The sequence below is a fragment of the Antrostomus carolinensis genome, unplaced genomic scaffold (assembly GCF_000700745.2).
Source record: "Antrostomus carolinensis isolate BGI_N321 unplaced genomic scaffold, ASM70074v2 scaffold4942, whole genome shotgun sequence".
Lineage (NCBI taxonomy): Eukaryota > Metazoa > Chordata > Aves > Caprimulgiformes > Caprimulgidae > Antrostomus > Antrostomus carolinensis.
The window spans coordinates 199-7,085 of NW_010301471.1; positions in this window are offsets into that span (position 1 = coordinate 199).

Consider the following 6,887-nt stretch of genomic DNA (forward strand, 5'->3'; position numbering starts at 1 on the left):
GCTTTCATTCCCGTGTTGCCTGGGAAACCTTAATTTTCCAAGTTTAGTATCATATTAGGCTCACCTCTGTGATTCCAGAAAGGGAAAGGTGTTGGTTTGGTTTTCTGACTTCAGTATAGGCAGTTAATTTCTAATCAAAAGTACGTGTCTCATCACGATGACTGTCGCTTGAGTATTGTGTGGCCTCCAGTGGTTCTGAAAAGTTTCCTGCTTTGTCACAAAGAGGTGGATGGAATCTTTCCCTTTGTTGCCGTTAGTTAATCCGTATGCTGATACAACTGATCATATTTGCATGTGCACAGTATATTGTATGTACTGACTAGATGTGCATTTTCTTATTTCTTAGAGTCTTAGAAATATCTGACTTCTTGATGTGCAGTGTGAGTGATGATAAGTGGCGAGTAGCACTGGCTGTGCTCTGTGCTACTCTTAAGGTTGTAGCAACAGGTTTTCCCTTTGCCATGCCAGCACAAAGGTTTATGCAGTTACTTGGTGGCTGATGTCAGGAAACAGATCTAGATTAAAAAAAAAATAAAATTGATGGAGTTATTTGTGTTTGGGATCCGTTCCTCTATCTGGTTTGCAGTGTAGCCACACAAATGCTGTTGCAGCACAGTTAAATGCCCCATGGCAGAGCAGGAATAAGCAGCTGGAGGGGAGAGTTAGATGTTCACCAGCCTAGGCCCTGGAAAGGGGTATCCACCAGTACAACTAGGACTATCTCTGCCACAGGTGTTCTGCTAACCAAGATAAAAAGGGAGGGAGGTTTCTGAGTACCAAGATGTTTCATTAAAATGCTTTCTGTCATTTTTATTTGACATCATAGATGAGATGTGTATAACTGAAAAGATCAATGACTTCAAGCTGAGGCTTTCTGAATACGCAGCATGCCACAGCTTCTTTCAGCACCACAACCTTCTTTGAGGAGTAACGGATCGTTTCCTTGAAGAGTGGTATCGGGCTGCCTTTTCAGACTTCTACAGTTGAAGAAAGAAGTTCTGGTTTCAGACAACATGCTCTCAACAGCTTCCATGTCTAAAAATGACAGCAGCCCACCAATCATCAGTAAAAGCTTGCCAGTCACCCCCCTCAGGAGCTTACCCTAATTCTTTAGGATTAAAAAACTTTTACAAAACAAATGTAAAAGACCTACATTTTGAGTGTAGGCCCAAAGAATTATTTAAGTACACGGTTGGAATAACAACAAGCTGAGTGAGGAGAAAAGCAGAGTTACAGTTCATTAGTATCACTTCACTTGTGCAAATGTTGTTTTGACCTGAATAAGGATCAAGTACTCTTAAGTGCATGGGTATGTATGAGACAAGGGACCAGGAATGGATAAGGAAAGATGACGATAAGAAGGGAGACTAGAAGGGTTAGTCACACAATAAATATAAACAACAGCTGCACACAAGTGCATGTTTTGCACCTGAGAATGTAAATCTTAAGTGGTTGGTGCCCTGCACACTAATTCTAATCATTGTACCTGTTTCTGGTTCAGAATTTTGGCCTATTAACTTGCACAGACATTAGACTTGTGTTTACCTTAAAGAGGAATAGGTTCCTCTCTCTCTTTATTAGCAAGGCATAATTGTTGGCACACTTAGCCACAGCATTTGGGGTTTTTTGTTGTTACTTAAATATATGTATCAAATGTAGCCCTAAGACATTACTCCAAGATGCATTTCATTATTCTTCGGAAATCTTTCTAAAATCTGAGGCCAGCATGCATTTCAAGTCCTATACCATACCAGTTTCCTTTGTTTCACTCTAAACCTCTTATTTGATGGTTCTTTCTAAGTTATATTTTGCTAGAGATTGCCAGAAACAATTATAACAGCTTCTACTGATATGAAAATATCACCATAAGATTGCTCACAAAGTATTTACCTTCACTAGCAAATCAAAAATGCTGAAGGCACATCAGGAAATTACACGTTCTGTGAAGAAATCGCTTTTACAGGAAATGTTGCAGCTATAAGCTTTGCTTTTGGAGGGAGCATTTACTGTTTGTTCTCCATCAGTCCAGTGTGAGACTTGGATTTTATGACATTTATCTACAGTGTCTTGCTCACTGTTTTGGAGGAGGGGAGAGTCACTGGGGTTGAAATCAACTAGGCTGGCCTGGCCTAGTGCAGGAGTTGGAGGGTTTGTGTTGTCTTTAATGTGGGAAGGGGTTGGAAGTCTCAGGTCTGTTTCTCTGTTGAGTCTGGTTTACCTTTGGCACTATGCAGGTGTCCAGAAAAATACTACTTCAGGGGAAGAAATAGACTTCAGTCACATTTCTTAATGTTCTTTAAAACCTGATCCCTGCTCAGCTGTGGAGAGGTCAAAGATACAAAGTCAGTGTGTAAGCATTCTGTCGTGGTGATCAACATTGGTGACTTGGGAAGTGTTATTTGTTAGGAATGTTTTGGCTTCTTTTAATATGTTGGGTTTTCCTGCTTTCTTTGACACAAAATATCTTGTAGAAAATAGATGTTTAGATCTTGTCATCCTGCAAGATGCTGGAAATACGGGCTAATTCAACAAAACCATTTAACATATGCTTTTCTCGCTGGTTTATTTTTATTCTTTTGGCGTTAGTTAATACTTAATGTTAAAAGTGTATGAATGGATAGATTGACTAAAAACTGATAACAACCGAATCTTAATGTTGAGACTTCACTGTAAATGCCATTCATCTCTTGGTAATACATCTGAAAACCTTTGCAATGAGATAATACCGCGTATTTGTCAGCCCAAGTGGTTTGTGCAAGAGTGAGTAAGTGACAAATTGCTTAAGCCTCTGTGGCTCCTGGTATGGGGGTCTTAATTTACCACATTTTAATTTAGTGGATAATTAAAACTAATTAAATCTTATGTAAAGCAGCGTGCACTTTTTAGCTATTTGTCTAGTTAGTAATGAATTTACCTGGGGAGAAGGGAAACATTGTAGGTTTATTATCTAAAATGTCCAGGTAAAAAAATAATATAGACATCACAACTCTTTGCTTGCACGATATGAAACTGGAAAACTCTGATCTTTGCTTTGTTCTAATAAACTTCGTATTTAGACAAACACTTGAGATTTAAGTTTCAAATTCTGCTTCTAAATACATAAATGGCTCTTACTAAACTTACAGGTAGCCATATATTGTGGGGATTACAGAATTTGGCTGAAATTTAAAAATATTCTGGATTAAAAGGATTGTGGGTTGTCTTAACATAAACAACGTTGTATTCTTTCTAAGGAACAGAAGTGGCATCCAGTTTTGCAGTCTGTGCTGCAGCTGGTTTCTTTTATTTAAGGTTTTGCTTTGATGCCTATTACAGAGATTTGGCCTGTGTTTCATTCAAAAATGTTTTTGTCTTGCATAGATATAAAAGAAAACTTCTAGCAAGCTCTTTTCATTTTTTTTTTAATTATTGAACTCTTTGGCATTCTATAAATCAAGTACTTTTCATAGGTGGTAATGGTTTTGTTTTATGGCATTCAGGTAGGGTTTTTCCAAATTAAAACAGGACTGTGTCATGTTTAAGGAATCTGTAAAAAGGAAAGCTAATCTGATACACTGTATTTAGTCTAAAATTCCCTCTATGTCCTGTGCTCTTCCCTATCGTGACTTTTAACTGGCCAAAGGGCCTTTATTATGGGACTATGGCTAGACTAAACGTCTAGCTCCTTGGTAGGAGCTAGATCCTTTCCATGAGCTCTAGGGAGTTATAATGAAGCACCTGCTTTTCTACACTTAGCATTGGAAGCTTCTTCCTGTCTCAAGGTAGATTCCTTAGGAAATGCTAATATTCCAGAGTACAGCCCTGAGTGCCATTCCCCCATGATGGTGTGATGCTGTGTTTTAGGATGAGAGAGGCAAAAGGAGAGCATTTAAGTATCAAATAATATTTTTTTATCTGATAAATCATATCTAACTGTAAATCAACCTGATACTGCAAGTAGTAGACATCACATCTATTTAAAAAACAAACAAACAAAAAACCCCAACCAACACACCAAGTAATTCAGTGATAAGACATCATATGCCTCTTGTTTGCCTTGCATCAAGAGTGATACCTGTGTCTGTCTGGACAGACACTCATTTAACCTGTCTACCAAACTTCAGTGAATCTACAGACTGAGCAATTTCAGCGTTTGGATGTCTTTATTTCTGTTAAATTGTATCATCTGAATCTTTTTTAGGCTGAATTAGATTGTTCCATTTTCTATACAGGTCATATTTTCTTAGACCTCTTGATCTCTTCTCTCTGGTGACCAATGACAGGACCAGAGGAAATGGCAGGGAGATGTGCCTGGGGAGGCTTAGGTTGGACATCAGGAAAAGGCTCTTCACCCAGAGGGTGGTGGAGCACTGGAACAGGCTCCCCAGGGAGGTGGTCATGGCACCAAGCCTGACAATATCCAAGAAGCATTTGGACAACATGTGCCCTCTGACACATGGTCTGAGTCTTGGGATTGTCCTGTGCAGGGACAGGAGTTGGACTCACTGATCCTCGTGGGTCCCTTCCCACTCACAGCATTCTGTGGTTCTATGCTTTTTCTCTTTTGGACCATTATCAGTAGCGTGTGTCTTACCCGATAAGTGATACCATGATATCCAGTGTGGCCACTGTATTTCACTTAGGCTCTTACCGGTGCTGAGAAAAGCACGGAGGTAACGTGTAGAGCTGAAGTTTGCTGCTCTATTGTATTATGTCTTCCAAGAAAGTGATACTCAGTGAAACATAACTTACTAAACCCGGAAAAGAAGAATTCAGATTTATATGGGGTGTACCACCTTTAATGTTATTTCAGCATGCCATAAAGCCCATATTTATACAGTCTCCAAGTTGCAGCAAACACAAGCTGCTTCTCTGCCAGTCCTATAGATGAACTTCTATCTTTCTCTGGAGGAACACTGTATCTGTTTAAATTGACAGCTTCTTGACCCCCTGCTTTTTATGATTCCCGTGCTTTTGTAAGTAGGAAGAGACCTAGAGTAATACTTGGCCCATCAGTAAATTCACAGATGCCCTCCTCGTTCAGCCTAGCTACTGATAGCTGCGATCCCACAGAGCCACTTGTGTCACACTTGGGATATAAGCTGCATGATGAGTCACTCACCTTAGGCTTTTAGATACATCAAGACATGTTATGTATGACCAAAGGAAAAAACTACAGCATGGCAGAGGGACGTGATCCCTTAGATTAGCTTATCTCAGTCACGGTTCTGCCAGACTGCTTCTCCTGCGCTCCCTGCCCTGGGTGCTGTAGCTATGGCTAATGCATCTCGAATGCACGCAGCTCAGTTCTGTTGGCTGTTGCCAGCGTAAAGGGACAGAGTCATAAGACCTGTACGTTTACTTTTTTCGCTTTCTGGGTCCTAGAAAGATGAGTTCTGCTGAAATGGTCTTTTGGGAATGCATGCACTTGTTCCCAGTGGTCTTCACCATATGCAGAGGTTGTTGATAGCTTCTTTCCTCTCATTTAAAAAAAAACAAAACAAAACCCAACCCAACCCCCCCCCTACCCCCTCACCCATACAGGTAGGTTGCCAATTTTAAAAAATATTTATGAACTAGGTTAATATTTTAAATGTTCCTGCCACCTACCATAATGCTGTACAAAATGGCATTCATCAGATGTTGACAAAAAGATGACTTGTCTGCTGCATACAAACCCTTGCCATAGACTATTTCAGAATATGTTGTGTCAATACTTTATTTTCCTATAAAGAGTTCAATTCTTTAAAATACTGAGAAAGTAAAATAAGGAGTTGGGGCACATTCAAATTATTATATAGTTTAAAGCAAAATGACATAGCGAAAAGATAACCATTATGTGCTTCAGCAGCATATTAACAGATCATCATTTGATGCCCAGATATATGAACACACGAATAAAGCTGGAGGTCTGGGACGTGTAGCTCTGGTAACTCTGACATGTGCTTCAATTTCAAGGCTCGGTGGTTTCCACCCAGAAAGACTATGCCGGTGGTGGTTTAGGAGCGAACATATTGTGTGGCTTCCAAATGACTCAGCACTGTTCCACCAGCAGCAAAGTAGAACCAGAATTGCTGTAATCGTCCAGCAGAGGATCAGCTTTCATGGCACAATCTGTTTCTCTTCCCAGTTACCGAGCGACATATAATGGGACTTAACAGGGAGAAAAGAGGAGGAAAAATAGCAGAACTGAAAAACTCTTGGCATTTGCAAAGCTGGATTTTTCTCACTTTTTCAATTTAAAGAGCTGGAAAAAACCTGTGTCTTAATTTCAAGTAAACTGATAACTGTTTAAATGTCACTGACAGCTGAGCAGATAAATTTTGCCATATTATCAATTATACTGATTTTTATTTTCTCAAATGATAAGGTTGGTGGATAAGATGTGGAGTCTGGCTGGCAGAGCGAGCTGTGTGATGTGACTTGAAAAAGTTATCTGTAGCAAATGTCCTCAGGTCATGGAGCTGTGAAAGGAGCTGTGTGTAGGTAATACAGGTTAGGAAACGGTTTTGACCTGCTCCTGTTCTAGCTGGGGATGGGGTTGGGGTTCTGTTTTTGTTGCTGAAGGACGGGATGAGGCCCGCTGTGCTGTTCACGGCCTGTGAAAGTCGGGGCTGTGAATGTACCGGTAGCTGGTGTCATCCAGGCCCAGTGAATTGGAAAGGTTGTGTGATGAGAGAAAGGAGGTCAGTCCGAGAACTGGCAGCACTAAGGGCTCAAGCAGGAGCAGTGCAGTGGCTGGACCTGCCTGCTAAAATAACTGGTACACAGCGAGACTAAAGCTTTCTAGTTGGATTTAACAATTCTACTAAGGCAGTGGTCTTAGTAGAAAAACAATTGATGGGATTGCTGATGTCATTCTTTTAAAAAAAAAAAAAACAAAACCAAAAACACCCACACCCCTCTTT